General features: G+C 51.3%; 1 protein-coding gene across 50 annotated transcripts in view; it reads right to left on the bottom strand.

Moving 5' to 3' along the window:
* The window catches only part of LOC145506319 (olfactory receptor 4A47-like), a 162,726-nt gene that overhangs the window by 95,794 nt on the left and 45,616 nt on the right, over positions 1–21,316 (bottom strand). For 49 of the 50 annotated variants that reach the window (XR_014053800.1, XR_014053790.1, XR_014053811.1 and 46 more), the window contains exons 1-3: positions 9,573–9,757; positions 4,769–4,835; positions 3,227–3,332 (exon numbers count right to left, since the gene is read on the bottom strand). The gene's annotated coding sequence lies outside the window, so the exon portion shown is untranslated. Of the gene's footprint in view, positions 1–3,226; positions 3,333–4,768; positions 4,836–9,572; positions 9,758–19,754; positions 19,847–21,316 lie in introns of those variants that run through there. The other variant, XM_081490697.1, reaches the window with a different exon arrangement.

Genomic DNA, 21,316 nt, shown 5'->3' with positions numbered 1-21,316 from the left:
GGTAATGACACCTGTTGACAGCCATAGGGAAAATAATGTTTTCCCACCGTCACCAAATTGCTCTGAGTAAGTATACTGAATGATCATTTATGTGTTTATCACTTTATAGATACACGGATACACAGAGCAGAAGATTTCACAGCACGTTGTTTTTTGTTTCAAAGTACTTACCTAACTTTGGCTATTTCACTCAACATTAATTTTGTCATTTTCCTGAAAAATACTACATGATCTGCTAACTTTAAAAAAAAGGATTATTGTGAACCATCAATACTTTCCAAATAAACACGTAGTTTACTTATTGTTAGGGAAAGAAGAGAGGGCAATCCAATTATTTTTAATACTGTTGAATCTGACTATCGCACAATGTTGTGGTTTTATAAATTATAAATGTCAAAGATTGAAAATTACCCCATTGTGGTTGCTACTTGGACCTTAGAATAGAATATGTATTAAATACGGCTAATATCTTTTATTTTGTCACCTCTACATTGACTATATTTTATGTAAATAGTACTCTTGGAAAAAAAAAAGAAAAATCAAAAATGCACTTATACTTACAACAACAAGGAGAATGAGCAAAAACACTACTGGTAACAAACTTCATGGAATAAACAATCTGATGGCTAAGAGGGACACTAATCAAACAATTACACAAAAAATTTGAATCATAAATATGACAAATGACACAGAGCTCAAAGGTAGCTTCCTTGAAGGTTTTGAGCCTGACAGCTGAAGAATCAGTGCTTCCTTGTAATCTGTCCCGTAAGGACAGCAAAGACTGATGGAGGGAGGGTTCAAGATGGTCGCCCAGGAAGAGCCTGAATTCACTTCTTCCCAAGGACACAACAAATCTACAACTAATACAATAATTCCCTAGACTGGATAAGCAGCCTCCACAACGAAGGGTAAAAAGACAGCCTCGGGATGAGCAGAAGAGCAGAGAGAAAGTTTTGCTGAGATAAAAGCCACAGCCCAGCCTCAGGATGTGCGATACCTTTCAAGAAAAAGGAAGGATGACTCCAAGGTCAGAACCTCAAGGCCAGAAGGCAGAGCCCAGAGCCACGGAGGATTGTTTGCTAGAAATTTTAATTTTTTGGGGACCGACCAGTAACTCCTTTTTTTCCTTTCATTTTCTTTTTTTCTGAACAGGGATGTTCATAACTGGTACCCTGCCCCTGTCACAATGTTCCATCTTGGGCACAGATAACCTGCATTCTAGCTCCATGCTACTTGAATGGAAAGGAGTGTTGGCTGAGAATGGTTCATATGCAGCAGCCTCACCCATACCTGATTTAAATAATTTAGCTGATGATATTTGGATGTCCTGAGTTGATAAGATTTAGATGAAAGTTTGGACTTGAGGTGATACCATCATGGGTTGAGGCTTTAGGGGACTTTGGGATGCGGTGACTATATTTTTCATGTGAAATAGATGTGAGTTTTTCTGGGCAGAGAGTGGACTGTAGTAGACAAATAAATGGCCCCCAATGAATGAAGTCCATGCCCTAATCTGCAGGACCTGTGAATATTACCTTAGGTGGCCAAAAGAACTTGCATATGTCATTCATTCATTTAAGGACTTTGAGATGGGAGATTATCCTGGATTATCCAAGAGGCCCAATATGGTCTCAGGCAGGTAGTTAGAGAGGAGAGAAGTGCCATGCTACTGGCTTAGAGATGGGAGTGGGCACATAACAGGTATTGAGGAACCTCTACAAGCTGGAAAAGACAAGGAAACAGATCCCCCCTCAACCCCCTGATGTAGCACAGCCCTGCTAACACCTTGACTTTAGACTTCTGATTTTCAGAATTGAAAGAGAACAAATTTGTGTGCTTTAATCCAATAAATTGGTTGGAATTTGTTACAACAACAATAAGAATTCAGTACAACTAACATTACCATCCATTCCATTAAAATAATCAATCCACTTCCATCTTTGAAACACCTGTGAGAGTGAGCCCACACCCCACTTCCCCTCCTCTCTTTCCCTGTGGAAACTTGCAGGGTGTACACGCTCCATCTCTACTCCTTCCCCTTCAAACTCCTGAAGGTGGGTGAGCTGACCTACCTTTAGACCGAATCTGCACTAGAGCTCCTCTGCCAAACATCACCAGCGATGAGCTATGGACAGCCAAATCCAAACAACCCTGTTTAGTTCTTGAGTTACTGACCTGTTGTCAATATTTGAGATTTTCACGGCATTTCTTCTTTGAAAGGGTCTCTTCTCCCTTGATTTCAGCTACACTATTCCCTTCCAAATCTACTCTTCTTATTACATCTCTGTGTGCGTGCTCAGTCCCCCAGTGTGTCAGACTCTGTGACCCCATGGACTGTAGCCCACCAGGCTCCTCTGTCCATGGAATTCTCCAGGCAAGAATACTGGAGTGGGTTGCCATTCCCTTCTCCAGGGGATCTTCTCCAACACAGAGATCGAACCCGGGTCTCCCTGCACTGCAGGCGGATTCGTTACCACTGAGCCACCAGGGGAGCCCTGTCATTTCTAAAACACCCATGGGCGCTCAGTGGCAGGAGGGCACACTTATGACTCAAGAATGTGCTCATGTTGCAAGAGGCTTGGGTTTACAGATGCCCACCACAGCACCAAGGCAAAGTATCACATCTCATTTAGAGACATCTAGATTCTAATTTTTTACTTAAAAAAAGCTTCAGGTTTCCTGTGTTTGCAAAGTGAATTCACTACAATGACCCAGTTGTGGATACTGCTGTTCTTGGATAAAGCAGTTTCACAATGAAACGAAAGCAGGATGAAAATGCACAGTGACGTGAAGGAATCTGAATATTCCCATATTATCTGTTAAGCTCGCAGAGGACAGGTGGACTTCTGAGCTCTATCAGGTGGACTTTGTGGATAAGGGGGACTTTTCTCCTTTTCTGCTTTCTTTTAAATGAGCTAACGAATTTGGCTACGTGGAAGATGGCACATATGTGAGGGAGAATCAAGCAGTAACAGCCAACACAGATACCACTTTATCAGAGTATTAGCTGTGAGAAAAAGGAATTCTCAAAGGAAATGCAGATGTTGATTCATCAGTGGTGTGTCTCGGATTAAAAATTATTTTTAGTGCATTAAAAGGAAGAACTTAACTTATCATTTTCTTTCCTCCCAGTTGTGTGTCCACTGAGGAGATATTTCAGGGGAGGCCTAACTGGGGTCTTTATGCTAAAGAGTCTGACTCCTCTCGGACTGTGGATAGGGCTCACCTGCTCAACAGGGACTGACAGAGGCTGGATCACAGCTGTGGTCACTCTTGTCTTTGGAGATGATGATCCAGTGGTCAAGGACATAGAAGTGGTTTTCTTCTGAGCTCTGCAAAGTAAGGAGTGAAGTCTTGGGTCAGAATTTCTTAAGCAGGAATTATTCTTTGAAATACTGCCACAGAACAGGCCAGTTTCTTTATGTTTGCTCAATCTGCTTCAACTGGAACTGCTTCAGAAATGGGGACCCACAACCTACAGTTAGAACAGTGGTGCTCAGTATATATTCAGAGGGCCCCACAGACAGCAGCAAAATAAACACACAGATGAAAGTACTAACTATGTATCTCAGCTCTTATTAGAAAGCAGAAAGTATTGAACTGGAAAATCCTAAGACAAAAGATAATACTTAGAAAAGCCCAGTCTGGAGCAGTAAGCAGATACGTTTAGGAAATGTTTAGGAACAGGCTTCGATATTTAATTCAAAGTTCTGGTGGTTGCTTTTCAGTCCAGCAACTGCTCTTTATTCCAGTTTCCCATTGTGTAAAGTTGAGAATGTCTTGGACTGTGGTCTTTTCTTAGTGCATAAAAGTTAAGAGCTGTTTCTAGGTCCAATTTTGCTAAGTCACAGGCTGTGTAATCTCAAGCGAGTCATGGAACTTCACTAAACTTGAGATCCTTGTCGGAATGCACAGGTAGCAGAGTATGTGATCTTATTAAGAGCCCTTTAACACATATGCTCAGTTAGCACTCAGTCACGTCTCTTTGCCACCCCATGGACCGCAGTCTACCAGGTTCCTCTGCCCATAGGATTCTCCAGGCAAGAATACTGGAGTGGGTTACCATGCCCCCCTACAGGGGATCTCCCCAACCCAGGGATCAAACCCATGTCTCCTGCATTGGCAGGCACATTCTTTACCACTCAGCCACCAGGGAAGCCCCCTTTAACATGAATGCTCAGTGATAATTTGAGGCTGAATGGCTATGATTGTTATGCATATACTAGTAAATCAAACAAATTTCTTAGCACAGTCTCAATATTCATGGAGTTTTCTACCAACTCTTGATAGATTTTATCTTTGCAAAATAATTAAGATCCTAACATATTACTAATAATCCCTATGTCTTTGTAGGGACAATGACATTTTGAGATTTTCATGACATGATCTAACTGGAGATACACTTGATCCAAATGGAAACCCATTTCTAGCCTAATTAGATATTTTCTAATTTATGTGACAAGTTGTTTGTCATTTACATTTTAGTACTGATGTCAGTCATTTTCTCTCATTGTGACTGCTCCTTCTACATATTTATAAGCAGTCAGTTGGCACTGGAACAAACATTGTGGATGGTTAGATTTGGGGACACTGAGGATGAAATGCAGACTTCAAAGTTCAAAAGTCAAAGACTCTGTTCCAGGCTCAAGCATCTGATCTCTCACTGACATCAGCTGACCTCTTCCTTTAGCGCACAACACCAGCGGCGTCACTGAGCACAAGTCTGCTGACATTTTCTACTTAAACGGACGGAATCATACACACTTACTGTGGCATGGCTCCAGGCTTCGATTTGCAAGCTAAACTTTCACTGTCAGAATCTGTTGAACTGGCACCTGAGTGAAAAAAAAAAACACAACAAAGATGTAGGTAGTATCTATATCTGCTTCCATTAGCATATTGGGCACCTACTGACCTGGGGAGTTCATCTTTCAGTGTCCTATCTTTTTGCCTTTTCATACTGTTGATGGGGTTCTCAAGGCAAGAATACTGAAGTGGTTTGCCATGCCCTTCTCCAGCGGACCACATTCTGTCAGACCTCTCCACCATGACCCATCCGTCTTGGGTGGCCCCACACGGCATGGCTTAGTTTCATTGAGAGAGACAAGGCTGTGGTCCGTATGATCAGATTAGTCAGTTTTCTGTAATTTTAGTTTCAGTGTGTCTGCCCTCTGATGCCCTCTCGCAACACTTACCATCTTACTTGGGTTTCTCTTACCTTGGGCCTTGGGTAATTCCTCTCGCGGCCGACGCCGGCCCCCAGTCCCCGGCCCAGCCTAGCCCCTGTCGGTCGCCGCCCCCGGCCCGTGGCCAGGCCTAGGCCCTGTCGGCCACCGCCCCCGGCCCCCGGCCCGGCCTAGCTCCTGTCGGCCACCGCCCCTGGCCCCCGGCCCAACCTAGCCCTCGGCCCAGCCTAGCCCTCTGTCGGCCGCCGCCCCCGGCCCCCGGCTCCTGGCCCGGCCTAGACCCTTGTCGGCCGCCGCCCCAGGCCCCCCGGCCCGGCCTAGACCCTTGTCGGCCGCCGCCCCCGGCCCCCCGGCCCGGCCTAGACCCTTGTCGGCCGCCGCCCCCGGCCCCCCGGCCCGGCCTAGACCCTTGTCGGCCGCCGCCCCCGGCCCCCCCGGCCCGGCCTAGACCCTTGTCGGCCGCCGCCCCCGGCCCCCCGGCCCGGCCTAGACCCTTATCGGCCGCCGCCCCCGGCCCCCCCGGCCCGGCCTAGACCCTTGTCGGCCGCCGCCCCCGGCCCCCCGGCCCGGCCTAGCCCCTTGTCGGCCGCCGCCCCCGGCCCCCCGGCCCGGCCTAGCCCCCTGTCGGCCGCCGCCCTTGGCCCACGGCCGGCCGGGCCTAGGCCCTGTTGGACGCCGCACCTGGCCCCCGGCCGGGACTAGCCCGTCGGCCGTCTCCCCTGGCCACCGGCCCATGGCCCCGCCTCGCCCCTGTCGGCCACCGACCCAGGCCCCCGGCCCCCGGCCCGGCCTAGCCCCCTGTCGGCCGCCGCCCCCGGGCCCCGGCCCGGCCTAGCCCCCTGTCGGCCGCCGCCCTTGGCCCGCGGCCGGCCGGGCCTAGGCCCTGTTGGGCGCCGCACCTGGCCCCTGGCCAGGACTAGCCCCTGTTGGCCACCTCCCCTGGCCACCAGCCCCCAGCCCGGCCTAGCCCCTGTCGGCCACCGACCCCGGCCCCCGGCCCCCGGCCCGGCCTAGCCCCCTGTCGGCCGCCGCCCCAGGCCCCCGGCCCGGCCTAGGCCCTGTCGGCCGCCGCCCCCGGCCCCCGGCCCGGCCTAGTCCCTGTTGGCCACCTCCCCTGGCCACCGGCCCCCAGCCCGGCCTAGCCCCTGTCGGCCACCGCCCCCGGCCCACGGCCAGGCCTAGGCCCTGTCGGCCGCCGCCCCCGGCCCCCGGCCCAGCCTAGCCCTCTGTCGGCCGCCGCCCTGGCCCCCGGCCTCCGGCCCCCGGCCCCCGGCCCCCGGCCCCCGGCCCCGCCTAGCCCCTGTCGGCAGCCGCCCCCGGCCCCCGGCCCCCGGCCGGCCTAGCCCCCTGTCAGCCGCCACCCCAGGCCCCCGGCCCGGCCTAGGCCCTGTCGGCCGCCGCCCCCGGCCCCCGGCCCGGCCTAGTCCCTGTTGGCCACCTCCCCTGGCCACCGGCCCCCAGCCCGGCCTAGCCCCTGTCGGCCACCGCCCCGGCCCCCGGCCCGGCCTAGTCCCTGTTGGCCACCTCCCCTGGCCCCCGGCCCCCGGCCCGGCCTAGTCCCTGTCGGCCACCTCCCCTGGCCACCGGCCCCCAGCCCGGCCTAGCCCCTGTCGGCCACCGACCCCGGCCCCCGGCCTGGCCTAGCCCCCCGCCGGCCGCCGCCCCTGGCCCGCGACCAGGCCTAGGCCCTGTCGGCCGCCGCCCCCGGCCCCAGGCCCGGCCTAGCCCCTGTCGGCCACCTCTCCTGGCCACCGGCCCCCGGCCCGGCCTAGCCCCTGTCGGCCACCGACCCCGGCCCCCGGCCTGGCCTAGCCCCCCGCCGGCCGCCGCCCCTGGCCCGCGACCAGGCCTAGGCCCTGTCGGCTGCCGCCCCCGGCCCCCGGCCCGGCCTAGCTCCTGTCGGCCACCGCCCCTGGCCCCCGGCCCAACCTAGCCCTCGGCCCAGCCTAGCCCTCTGTCGGCCGCCGCCCCCGGCCCCCGGCTCCTGGCCCGGCCTAGACCCTTGTCGGCCGCCGCCCCCGGCCCCCCGGCCCGGCCTAGACCCTTGTCGGCCGCCGCCCCCGGCCCCCCGGCCCGGCCTAGACCCTTGTCGGCCGCCGCCCCCGGCCCCCCGGCCCGGCCTAGCCCCTTGTCGGCCGCCGCCCCCGGCCCCCCGGCCCGGCCTAGCCCCCTGTCGGCCGCCGCCCTTGGCCCGCGGCCGGCCGGGCCTAGGCCCTGTTGGGCGCCGCACCTGGCCCCTGGCCAGGACTAGCCCCTGTCGGCCACCTCCCCTGGCCACCAGCCCCCAGCCCGGCCTAGCCCCCTGTCGGCCGCCGCCCCAGGCCCCCGGCCCGGCCTAGGCCCTGTCGGCCGCCGCCCCCGGCCCCCGGCCCGGCCTAGTCCCTGTTGGCCACCTCCCCTGGCCACCGGCCCCCAGCCCGGCCTAGCCCCTGTCGGCCACCGCCCCCGGCCCACGGCCAGGCCTAGGCCCTGTCGGCCGCCGCCCCCGGCCCACGGCCAGGCCTACGCCCTGTCGGCCGCCGCCCCCGGCCCCCGGCCCAGCCTAGCCCTCTGTCGGCCGCCGCCCCGGCCCCCGGCCTCCGGCCCCCGGCCCCCGGCCCCGCCTAGCCCCTGTCGGCCGCCGCCCCCGGCCCCCGGCCCCCGGCCCGGCCTAGCCCCTGTCGGCCGCCGCCCCCGGCCCCCGGCCCCCGGCCCCGCCTAGCCCCTGTCGGCCGCCGCCCCCGGTCCCCGGCCCAGCCTAGACCCTTGTCGGCCGCCGCCCCCGGCCCCAGGCCCGGCCTAGCCCCCTGTCGGCCGCCGCCCTTGGCCCGCGGCCGGGCCTAGGCCCTGTGGGACGCCGCACCTGGCCCCCGGCCGGGACTAGCCCCTGTCGGCCGTCTCCCCTGGCCACCGGCCCACGGCCCCGCCTCGCCCCTGTCAGCCGCCGCCCCCGGTCCCCGGCCCGGCCTAGCCCCCTGCCCGGCCTAGCTCCTCTCGGCCACGCTTCTGCGCCGAGGCGTCACAGCCGCCTCGCTTCTGCGTGCTTCTACTACCCAAGTTAAATATTCCAGAGAGTTCCAGAAAAACATCTATTTCTGCTTTATTGACTATGCCAAAGCCTTTGACTGTGTGGATCACAATCAACGGTGGAAAATTCTGAAAGAGATGGGAATGCCAGACCATCTGACCTGCCTCCTGAGAAATCTGTATGCAGGTCAGGAAGCAACAGTTAGAACTGGACATGGAACAACAGACTGGTTCCAAATAGGGAAAGGAGTACGTCAAGGCTGTATATTGTCACCCTGCTCATTTAACTTATATGCAGAGTACACCATGAGAAACGCTGGGCTGGAGGAAGCACAAGCTGGAATCAAGATTGCCGGGAGAAATATCAATAACCTCAGATATGCAGATGACATCCTCCTTATGGCAGAAAGAAAAGAAGAACTAAAGAGCCTCTTGAAAGTGAATGAGGAGAGTGAAAAAGTTGGCTTAAAACTCAACATTCAGAAAAGTAAGATCATGGCATCCGGTCCCATCACTTCATGGCAAATAGATGGGCAACAGTGAGAACAGTGGCTGGCTTTGTTTTTCTGGGCTCCAAAATCACGGCCGATGATGACTGCAGCCATGAAATTAAAAGACGCTTACTGCTTGGAAGAAAAGTTATGACCAACCTTGACAGCTTATTAAAAAGCAGAGATATCACTTTGCCAACAAAGGCCCGTCTCATCAAGGCTGTGGTTTTTCCAGTAGTCACGTATGGATGTGAGAGTTGGACGATAAAGAAAGCTGAGTGCTGAAGAATTGATGCATTTGAACTGTGGTGTTGGAGAAGACTCTCAAGAGTCCCTTGGACTGCAAGGAGATCCAATGAGTCAATCCTAAAGGAAATCAGTCCTGAATAGTTATTGGAAGGACTGATGCTGATGCTGAAACTCCAATGCTTTGGCCACCTGATGTGAAGAACTGACTCATTTGACAAGACCCTGATGCTGGGAAAGATTGAAGGCAGGAGAAGGGGACGACAGAGGATGAGATGGTTAGATGGTATCACTGACTCAATGGACATGAGTTTGAGTAGACTCTGGGAGTTGGTGATGGACAGGGAAGCCTGGCGTGCAGCAGTCCACGGAGTCACAAAGAGCTGGACACAGCTGAGCAACTCAACCTCAGCCTCTTGCCTCTCTCCCCTCCCCCAACGCTGCTCTAACCATGGAGAAGTCTAGGGCGCAGGACCCCCTCCCCGACCCCAGAGCCGACGGAGGAGGAAGGACAGGCGGGAACACTCGCTGCCCCGGCCCCGCCGACCTGCCGGAAGTCGGCCGGGACTCCGCGCGCCCCCTGGCCCCGCGCGTCCACCGCCCCGGCCCCGCACGACCCGCGCTCCGCGCCGCCCGCACTAACCGGCCTCGCCGCAGACACCTCCTGCCCGGAAACAGCTCGTCTCGGGCCTCAGGACTCAGTCCTGCTCGGCTCGCAGCGCCGGCCTCTGAATTCGGTCTCGTTGGCGGAGCGCCAGGGACGGAGAGCGCGCAACCGGCGGCCAGGAGCCGGGGCGAGGGCGGCGCAAAGACTTCCCTGTTCAGTCTGCCTGTGGCGGAGGGGGCCTGAGCTTCGGGTTCACGGAGGGGAGCGGAAGGGTGTGTCCTCGGGCGGCTGGGGAGGGGGAGGGGTGTGTCTTGGGGGCTGGGGAGGGTGTACCCTGGGGCTGGGGAGGGGTGTGTCCTGGGACTGCGGAGAGGGGAGGGGGTGTGTCCCGGGTTTGCAGCGGAGGGGCAGGAGGTGTCTCACTGGGGGTGCTGGGGAGGGGGAAGGGGTGTGTCCTGGCGGGGGGGGGGGTGTTGCTGGGAGGAGAAGGGCTGTGCCTGGGTCTGGTGGGGGAAGGAGGTGTGGTATATCCTAGGGTTATGGAAGTCAACAAAACGGATGACAATTTCTGCCCCATGGCATCGATATCTTGGGGGAGGCGCATAAAGCAGACAATAAACATATAAGTTATATGCTGTGTTAGAATATAATAAGAGTAATTGAAAACATAGAGCTAGATAATGGAGACTGGAAATGGCAGGTGGGGACTTAGATTTTAGATGGAGTGGTCAGAGGTGGCCTTGTGGAGAACGTGACATTTAAGCAGAGTTAAAGGTGGTGAGGGGGTGAGCGCTGGGATTCTCTGGGGAGGCTAAGGGAATGGCTTGTACAAAGGCCTTGAGGTGGGAGGCTGACCCGCACGATTGAGGTACAGGGAAAAGGCCATGCGACTGGAGAAAAGCAAGGTGGACTGTCAAAGGAGGGAGGGAAATCAGGGGGCCACAGTCAGCCGTCAGAGGGTCTCAGGCAGAGGAGAGGTGTGATACGGATCGCTCTCATGTGTCACATCTCATGGCATTGTCCTGGACAGATGCCACACAATTGAAGCAGGACCCGAACGATAGACCCTGTGCTTCCAGTATTTGGCTATTAAACAGTGTTGCAAGCTTCCACATGCGACATTCTACCTGCTGTGTCTAAGGTATTCATCACGGCAAGTGAGATCACTGGGCTGTACATTCCTAATTCTGGTGGACACAGCCCTGTTGCCTCTCAAAGGGCTTCGCCAGCCCAGATGCCCACCAGCAATGCTGACCGCTGCCTGTTCACCACGGCCTTGCCTGCAGACCACTTCGGCAAACGTCCGAGTGTCCACTAGTCTGATGGGTGAAGAGTGACGTCTCAAGCAGATTCATAGGGACTTCCCTGGGCGTCCAGTGGCTAGGACTCTGTGCTCCCAATGCAGGGGGCCCAGGTTCAGTCCCTGATCAGGGGACTAGATCGCACAGGCCGCAACTAAGATGCTAAAGATTCCACTTGCCTCAACAAAGACCCTGTGTGCCACAGCTAAGACTTAGCACAGCCAATAAATAAACACAGAAAAAGAAAAAAGGCATACTCACAGATCTTAAAATCAAACTTTACAGTGACCAAAGGGGAAGCGTGGGGGGAAGTAATAAATTGAGAGATTGTGCTTGACATATACACACTACTATATGTAAAATAGGGAACTCATGAGAGCCTACTGGATAGCACAGGAAACTCGGCTCAATATTCTGTAATGACTTCCACGGGAAAAGAATCTAGTGTATAGGTATAACTGATTCAGTTTGCTCTACAGCATAAAGTAACACAACATTGTACATCAACAATAATAAATATTAAACATAATAAAAATTAAACAATTAAAAAAAAGGACGATTCTGACTGCCTTTCTGTGATATTCAAGCAGCTAGTTGGCTACCTGTGTCAGGATACATTTAACAGGAGGCTTCCTGTGTGCTGTTTTCAGTCTTGCATGAATTCTATGTTCTTTGGCACCCCACTCCAGTACTCTTGCCTGGAAAATCCCATGGACGGAGGAGCCTGGCGGGCTGCAGTCCATGGGGTCGCTAAGAGTCGGACACGACTGAGCGACTTCACTTTCACTTTTCCCTTTCATGCAATGGAGAAGGAAATGGCAACCCACTCCAGTGTTCTTGCCTGGAGAATCCCAGGGACGGGGGGGCCTGGTGGGCTGCCGTCTGTGGGGTCGCACAGAGTCGGACACGGCTGAAGTGACTTAGCAGCAGCAGCATGAGAGTTCAATAATTTTTCTGGACACAAGGTCCACATAAAATTCAATCTCATCTCTTTCATTAAGGAATTATTCTGTTAAGACCAAAATAAAAATAATATAACTTGAAATATTGATAGAAAGACAAATATGAATAATTGGAACCAAATAAAGTTTCTTGTAATTGGCAAAAACTATACAAATGTTTACTAAATCTTTTAGGAAAGAAAAACACATAAATAATTCAACAGATATGTCCTGTTAGTGACTTCTCTAAATTGATTGCTAAGCTTACAGTTATTTTAATTGATATTTGAATAACATTTTTTGAGATCCATGTGAAAATATTTTGAAATACTTCTAGAAAACAAATGAGCCAGGATTGCTATGAACTTTGAAACACGGAGAAAAATTCCGAGAGGTGTATTGTGGATAATATCCCAACAGAATAACAACAAAAATCACATTATAATAATTATGTATGATGATAGCAAAATCAATATGTATATATAACTGAAAAACCTTATTTGTTGTTCTTCAGTTGCTTAGTTGTCTCTGATTCTTTGCCACCCTATAGAAGGCTGCACACCAGGCTTCACTGTCCATGACCATCTCCTGGGGCTTGCTCAAACCCATGTCCATCGAATCGGTGATGTCATCCAACCATCTCATCCTCTGTCATCCCCTTCTCCTCCTGCTTTCAATCTTTCCCAGTATCAGGATATTTTCCAATGAGTCTGCTCTTCACATCAGGTGGCCAAAGTATTGGAGCTTCCGCATCAACACTTCCAATGAATATTCAGGACTGATTTCCTTTAGGATGGACTGGATTGATCTCCTTCCAGTCCAAGGGACTCTCAAGAGTCTTCTCCAACACCACAGCTCAAAAGCATCAATTCTTCAGTGCTCAGCCTTCTTCATAGTCCAACTCTCACATCCATACATGACGACTGGAAAAATCCATACTTTGACGAGATGAACCTCTGTTGACAAAGTCATGTCTCTGCTTTTTCACATGCTGTCTAGGTTTGTCATAGCTTTTCTTCCAAGGAGCAAAAGTCTTTGAATTTCATGGCTGCAGTCACCATCCGCAGTGATTTTGGAGCCCAAGAAAGTAAAGTCTGTCACTGTTTCCACTGTTTCCCCATCTATTTGCCATGAAGTGATGGGACCAGATGACATGATCTTAGTTTTTTGAATGTTGAGTTTTAAGCCAGCTTTTTCACTCTCCTCTTTCATCTTCATCAAGAGGCTCTTTAGTTCCTCTTCCATTTTCACCCTAAGGGTGGTATCATCTGCATATCTGTGGTTTTTGATATTTCTCCCAGCAGTCTTGATTTCAGCTTGTGCTTCATCTGCCCTGACATTGTGCGTGATGTACTATGTCTAAAGGAAATCAGTTCTGAATGTTCATTGGAAGGACTGATGCTGAAGCTGAAGCTCCAATACTTTGGCCACCGGATGCGAAGAGACGACTTATTGGAAAAGATCCTGATGCTGGGAAAGATTACAGGCAGGTGGAGAAGGGGTCGCAAAGAGTCAGACACGACTGAGGACTGAACTGAACTCTGCATATAAGTTAAATAAGCAGGGTGACAATATTCAGCTTTGATGTACTCCTTTCCCAATTTGGAACCAGTCTGTTCTATGTCCATTTCTAACTGTTGCTTCTTGACCTGCATTCAGGTTTCTCAGGAGGCAGGTAAGGAGATCTGGTATTCTCATCTCTTTCAGAATTTTCCACAGTTTGTTGTGATCCACACAGGCAAAGGCTTTAGCAGAGTCAATGAAGCAGAAATAGATGTTTTTCTGGAACTCTCTTGCTTTTCTATGATCCAGTGGATGTTGGCAATTTGATCTCTGGTTCCTCCGCCTTTTCTAAATCCAGCTGGAACATCTGGGAGTTCTAGGGTCACTATGTGAAGCCTAGCTTGAAGGATTTTGAGCATAACCTTGTTAGCACGTGAAATAAGTGCAATTGTGTGGTAGTTTGAACACTCTTTGGCATCGACCTTCTTTGGGATTGGAATGAAAACTGACCTTTTCCAGTCCTGTGGCCACTGCTGGGTTTCCAAATTTGCTGGCATATTGAGTACAACACTTTCACAGCATCATCTTTTAGGATTTGAAATAGCTCAGCTGGAATTCCAACACCTCCACTAGCTTTGTTCCTAGTAATGCTTCGTAAGGCCCAACGTCGATATTTTAGGAATCAGTGAACTAAAACAGACTGGAATGCGTGAATTTCATTCAGATAACGATCATTTTACTACTGTGGACAAGAATCCCTTAGAAGAAATGGAGTAGCCTTCACAGTCATCAAATGAGTCCAAAATGCAGTACTTGGGTGCAATCTCAAAAACTACAGAATGATCTCTGTTTGTTTCCAAGGTAAACAACTCAATATCACAGTAATCCAAGTCTATGCCCAAACACTAATGCCCAAGAGGCTGAAGTCTATGAAGACCTACAAGACCTTCTAGAACTAACACCAAAAAAAAAAAAAAATGATGTCCTTTTCATCATAGGGGACTAGAATGCCAAAGTAGGAAGTCAAGAGATACTTGCAGTAACAGGCAAGTTTGGCCTTGGAGTACAGAATGAAACTAACAGAGTTTTGCCAAGAGAACACACCGGTCACGGCAATCACCCTCTTCCAACAACACTAGAGACAACTCTACACATGGACATCACCAGATGGTCAATACCAAAAAACCTTCTACCTATTATTAAAACTACATTTATTTTGGATCAAGCAGTCAACAGACTCCTCTAGAACCATCTCATGTCCCTCGGGTCCAGGACTTAACCCGGGAGCCTGGGCACCCTGCTGCTCAGTGCCACTTTACTGCATGCCACCTTTTTGTCACCAATCTGAAATTCCAGTCTTTGGAGAAGAGTCTCTGCCTTCCCACCTCCACTCTGCAGCTGCCAGACCATCTCTCTGACATGAATAGACACCCTGCCCCACACTGGGTCTCCAGAGATACACTCACCCACCTTGATCCAATCCTCACCCTCACTCACTGCCTGTTTCCACACCCGACTCATTACCTTCCTATGATCCCCACATTTCCACGATGGCTTTAAACCCCCAAAATATGATCTGCTTAACATCCTAGTGCTTCAACTCGCTTTTCTCCACATCTCCATAATTCGTCAGAGAAAAACTGTACCACACACAACTCAACAGGCCAGGATGCCTTTGCAAAAGGAGAGAGACTGCCCCCAGCTCCTCTGGGATAAAGGCAGGCGAGGTCTGAGCCCTGGGCTGAGCTAGTGAGTAGTTCAGAGGACACAGGGTGGGGGCCCGGTCACGCCATGAGGACTCCCGAGTCTGCCTACTGGCACTGAGGGTTCTGCCTGCCACAGAGCCCGGGGCCAGCAACTGTCTCACTCAATGACTGTGGCTGAAAGGGGTGGATTCTAAGCCCTTGAGGAAGGCATTTCTAGCCATCCAGCAAGTGGTTGGGAGAAGATTTACATCTCAAATGAGTAAAGAAAGAATTTACAACCACAAGTTTTCCAAAGTAAATGCTCTCAGAAAAAAGAAAAGATGGAAGGCTTATGATAAGGAGAAGTTTATCTAAATACTGGTCAAGCTGAGGGGCTTCTGAGGTCTTCCTGGTCACTACTGTGACTGCATGTGTGCATGCTAAACTGCCCAGTGTCCGACTCTTTGCGACCCCATGAACTATAGCCTGCCAGGCTCCTCTGTCCATGGGATTCTCCAGGCAAGAAAACTGGAGTGGGTTACCATTTCCTTCTCTAGAAGATCTTTCTAACCTGGGGATTGAACCTGCGTCTTTTTTGTCTCCTGCACTGGCAGGTGGTTCTTTATGACCACAATCTCCCCGCAGCGATTGTACATCCAGGCATTTTACCAGGTTGATGGGTTGGTGGAGGAGGAAGGGCAGGCCTCAGAGCCTAGGAGCAGAGCCCCTGTTAAAAGCAGGGGCCGGATTCCCTCCTCTCACAGCTCCCTGCCCCAAGACTCTTCCTTCTCTGGAGAGTCTGCACTGAGTAAGGGGCACATGGGCCCCTGAGTAGAGCAGCTGGAGTTTGTCAGGTGGATTCAACGGGAGCTGTGTCTTCCCTGATACTCCAAAGACGGAATCAGTGGCAGGAGCCGAGCTCTGCAGGAGTGAGAGAGAGGATGAGCACACCTGTCCCTCCTGAGGGCGGGGAGACGAGGCCCCGCCCCACCAGGCGCCAGTGTGCAAGCGGCTCCTCAGGGGTCTCAGAGGGAGGGGGCGCCATCCTATAAGTTGTTGTTCAGTCGCTCAGTCACGTTTGACTCTTTGCGACCCCATGGACTACAGCAGGCCAGGCTTCCTTGTCCTTCACCAACTCCTGGAGCTTGCTCAACCTCACGTCCATCGAGTTGCTGATGCCATCCAACCATCGCATCCTCTGTCGTCCCCTTCTCCTCCTGCTTTCAATCTTTCCCAGCATCAGGGTCTTTTTCAATATGTTGACTCTTTGCATCAGGTAGCCAAAGTATTGGAGCTTCAGCTTCAGCATCAGCCCTTCCAATGAATATTCAAGGTTGATTTCCTTTAGGATTGACTAGTTTGATCTCCGTGCTGTCCAAGGGACTCTTGAGAGTCTTCTCCAGCACCACAGTTCAAAAGCATCAATTCTTCAGTACTCAGCCTTCTTTATGGTCCAGCTCTCACATCATAATAAGTGCTGTCAAACCTCCCACAATCTTCTGTGCTAGAATCCATCTTGGCTAAAAGATGAGCATGTATATGGGGAGGGCCCTGGGACAGGTCACATGTGGGGAAAGAGGCAAGATACCTGGCCAGAGTGGAACACAGCCCTGGAAGAAGTGCCCCACATTAGTGATTTAAATCCCGTCTCTGGCACACTCCTCACTAGGGACGTTGCCTGCTGTCTTCTCTGGGTCTGTGTGTCCGCTTTGCTCCTGCTCTACATGAACTGCTTCTTTGTTCCCTTTGCATGAACTGTGCTGCCAATAACCTCTGTGCCTGCTTCACTCCATTTCTGCGGGGAATTCTTTCTCCAAAACAGAGAGGGACCCTGGTGGTCTCACCTGCTGTCAGCAGGACCAGAGCAGTGACTTTCCTCTCAACGCACATTGTAAATCATTCAGAGCCGTGTGGTGAGAAGGACATGGGGTCTGTTCAAACTGGATCCGTGTGGAGATCAGGGAAGCCTTTTGCTGGTGGGGTAGGAGGGGGATGGAAGAAAGGCCACATTCTCTCCTCCCCTCTATTTGTATTGAATCTTTTAAAAGAAAAGTCTGTAGCAGCAGGAGAGGGGGAGACGGAAGGCACCTCGGCCACGGCAGGGGTACCCTGAAACTTCCACTCACGTTGGGCCTTCTCCCTCCACTGGGAGCACCAGGGGACGAGCTGGCCCACTGGCCTTGGCCCCTGCACCGTGGGCTCTCCCTACCTGCAGTGTGGCACCCACAGCACTCACTCACTCTCCAACACAACTCTCTTCCAGGCTGTGACAAGGACCTGCTGATCGACATCCTGACCCAGCGCTGCAACGCCCAGAGGCTGCTCATCGCTGAGGCTTACCTGGGTGCCTTCGGCCGGGTGAGTCCCCCCAACCCCTCCCGTTTCCAGGCAAACTTCTGAGACACCTCCGCACAGGGTCTGGGCTCTCCAGTCTCTGATCACAAAGGTGTCCGACTTCACTGAACATTCGAGACAGTTCCTCTACCTCAAACGTGTTGCACAGGATGTGGGAAAGAGACACATCAGAAGTGCCGGCACATGATGTGTGACCCCACCAGCCCTTTCTTAGAAATCATTCAGCTTCATAAAGTACAAGCTCTCACAGCCCAACACTACCAACTGGTCCAATTAGGCACTGCCTGGGAACACCCCATGTTCAGCTCCAGGGAAGGCACATAGAGCTAATGATCCAGGCCCAGAAATAAGATCTTTTCCTGCAGTTCTCCTGAGGTCCTCACCCACATCTCTATCCAAGTGGCTTCCCCACTAGCTTTTCCTCCCAAAGCTGCAGTTAGAGACCATTAGAAAAGAATGGTGCTCAAAAATAATTTCAGGCAATAGAACCGTCCAGAGTACTTTACGGAATCATGCACTGGTTTCAAAGCAGGTGCCATTAAGGATTTCTCTCCTCTTTTGTGCACTTAAACCACAGATTAAGAATGAAAACTCTTCAGTCCAAAAGGACCTGGAATAGCAATTACTTTTTGTCACCTGACCATTATCGATGAAATACCACCATAACTCTTTCTCTGTAAGACTAGTTCTTAAAGATTTACTCCATCTCCAAACCTCAGGCTCTGAACAACCACAGTACACAAAACAAAGGTGTTCTCTGCTTTGGAATGAATGACATCTAAAAGGCCACCACTGCTCATGAAATTAGCTGAATTAAACCGTAGTAGGAAACCAGTTGTTGTTTTTCTTCCAGGTAAAACTGCTCCTTTTCTTATGTTCCTGTGACACCCGGAGTAGTTTTCCTTTGAAAGAGAACGTAAAAGCTACACAAGCAGCACTGTGTACAATAGCCAGGACATGGAAGCAACCTAGATGTTCATCAGCAGACGAACAGATAAGGAAGCTGTGCTACATATACACAATGGAATATTACTCAGCCATTAAAAAGAATGCCTTTGAATCAGTTCTATTGAGATGGATGAAACTGGAGCCCATTATACAGAGTGAATTGAGCCACAAAGAAAAACACCAATACAGTATACTAATGCATATATATGGAATTTGAAATATGGTAACGATAACCCTATATGCGAGACAGAATAAGAGACACAGATGCATAGAACAGTCTTATGGACTCTGAGGGACAAGGTGAGGGTGGGACGTTCTGAGAGAATAGCACTGAAACATGTATATTATCATATGTGAAACAGAACACCATTCCAGGTTCAATGCATGAGACAAATGCTCAGGGCTGGGGCAATGGGATGACCCAGAGGGATGGGATGGGGAGGGAGGTGGGAGGGGGGTTCAGGATGGGGAACACATGTAAACCCATGGCTGATTCATGTCAATGTATGGCAAAAACCACTACAATATTGTAAAGTAATTAGCCCCCAACTAAAATAAATAAATTTATTAAAAAAAAAAAAGGTATACAAGTTGCAGCATCAGTCACCCAATATTGCTGCAATATGCATACTGCCGTAAGAGAGGTCATTTTCAGTAAGTTCATATCCCAAAAGTTTACGTACATCTGTGCCTTTCGTAGATGAGGTTAACTTGAGTAAAAGCAATACTTTATCACTTTCTACAAAATGGCCCTAAAACAGACCGAGAAAAAAAACTAAGAAACGAGGTGTTTGCACCTTCTTAGACACCAGATCCTCCAGGGAAGAGGCCTTACCACACGCCCAAGGTCTCAGAGTGGTCAGACCCCCTGTGCTAGCGTCCCAGGCCTCCAGAGAGCTTGAGGACCCTCAGAGGAGCCTAGTGGGGCCCCTCGGCTCTCAGATCCCATCAGGTCAGTTAGTCAGTCTCCTAGTCACTTTTACTGCCACGGGTCCCTGGCTCACACGGTTCTGATTTGGGCATCGCCACGTGGTATCCAGATGGATGTGGAAATGGTGCCCCGCCCCAAGCTGCTGCCCCAGGACCTTACCCTGGCTATCCCTAAACTGAAGGCAGGAGGAGTCCAAACCTAAAACTCTACTGTCCCGCTTTAATACCAGAGCATTAATCTCGATCCCCCCGCAAAATACCCATCTGTGCACCAAATTCAATCCATCCTCCCACCCCTCTCACCAAGTCCACAGCATCTGCACTCTGACCCTCAAGCTGGGCTGGCCACCTCCTGCTCTGCCCACTGCATCAAGAGGAGGCCCTGCAGGTCTGCAAACTGAGCGGCCAGGACTCCGTGCACTCTCCCCGGGACCTACACACTCAGGCCACCGCAGACACACACCCCCGAGACTGCTATACCACATCCTCTGCTGCCGGCGCACAGGCCTGGCTCTCTGCCCCTCCCTCCACGCCAGGTGTGCGGACTGACCTTACCTCCCGCCCCTCAGCCTTCACCTCCTGGAGTCAGGGACCGGGTCCAGCCAGGGTCTGATACAGAACAGGAACTGCATTCACAGAAGTCCACTCTGCCTGTAAATACAAAGGAGGAAAAAAAATCCCATTAGGGTACACTTAACAGGGAAAAAAAAAACACCGACAAACTGCCTAAATTTCCCTTTTCCTTCATTTCTTCCTCTGGCTGCCCCCCAGTCAGCTTGCTGGACCTTGGGGATGGCTTCCTGACCTCCCCCACTGCTCACGTTCAGAATGACTTCTTCCACCTGGACAAGGCCAGCTTTCCCTTCCTGTGGGAGAGCTGATAGATTTCCTGTATGCCAACCATTGATTTTTATGAACATGAGTAAGAAAGATGAGAGGAAATTACTCTCTTAGCTGCTGAATAAGGTACAGTTCTGGGCACATTTCACAAATACTTCTTACTATTTGATAGTTTACGATAGACGAGCTGCTGACACTAGTCCCGAGACACACGAGAGGAGCCTTGGAACACCACTGACACACTGGTCAGCGTAAGGGATGCGGTCACTCCAGACCTTGACCCAGAGCAGTTCTCCCCAGTACAGTGGAACCTGGGACCCAAGATGCCCCTGGGCTGGGGAGGTCTGTCCCAGCTGAAGGGCTGGGCAATCTGACAGTGGTTCCTAGAGGAGGCAAATTCACCTGAAGTAATATTCTAGAATACAAACTGGCGCAGCCACTATGCAGAGCAGTATGGAGATTCCTTAAACAAACAGTTATCATATGATCCAGTAATCCCACTCCTGGGCATACATCTGGAGAAAACTCTAATTTGAAAAGCTACATGCATCCCAGTGTCCATAGCAGCATACAATAGCCAAGATGTGACTTTTATATCTAAGACAACCTAAATGTCCAATGACAGAAGGATGGATAAAGAAGATGTGATATGTACATATGTACAATGGAATATTGCTCAGCCATAAAAAAAAATGAAATAAAGCCATTTGGAGCAACATGGATGGACTTAGAGATATTATCATACCAAAAGAAGTAACAGAGAAAGAGAAATACCATATGATATCACTTAAACATAGAATCCTTAAAAGTAATACAGATGAATCTACATAGAAAACAGAAACAGACTCACAGACATAGAAAACAAACATATGGTATCAAAGGGGAAAGGTGCGGGGGATAAATTAGGAGTCTGGGATTAACAGATAGATCCCACTGTAAATAAAACCGATAAACAACACCGGTTTACTGTATAGCACAGGGAACTCTATTGAATATCTTGCAGCAACCTATAACGGATCACCCTGCTTTATACCTGAAACTAATACAACATTGTAAATCAACTACATGTCAATATAAGTAAATACATTTTTTAAACATTTACTTACCACTGCACAGTGACAAAGCAGTTTGCACAAGTGTTTTTCTAATGTAACATAAAATTTCCCGAGGGTTTACACGATGACTATTGGGGTGGGCAGAATTAAGACAACTTCTAAGTCACACTTGGTACAGGTCTACAACATGGCTTCAAGAGCAAGTATTTTTTTTTACAACAG

Source organism: Giraffa tippelskirchi, chromosome 1 (genome assembly GCF_054371585.1).
Source record: "Giraffa tippelskirchi isolate mGirTip1 chromosome 1, T2T-mGirTip1v1.2.pri, whole genome shotgun sequence".
NCBI classification, from domain to species: Eukaryota; Metazoa; Chordata; class Mammalia; order Artiodactyla; family Giraffidae; genus Giraffa; species Giraffa tippelskirchi.
Note: the sequence above shows the minus strand (reverse complement) of the source record. Positions and strands in the feature narration are given on the sequence as shown.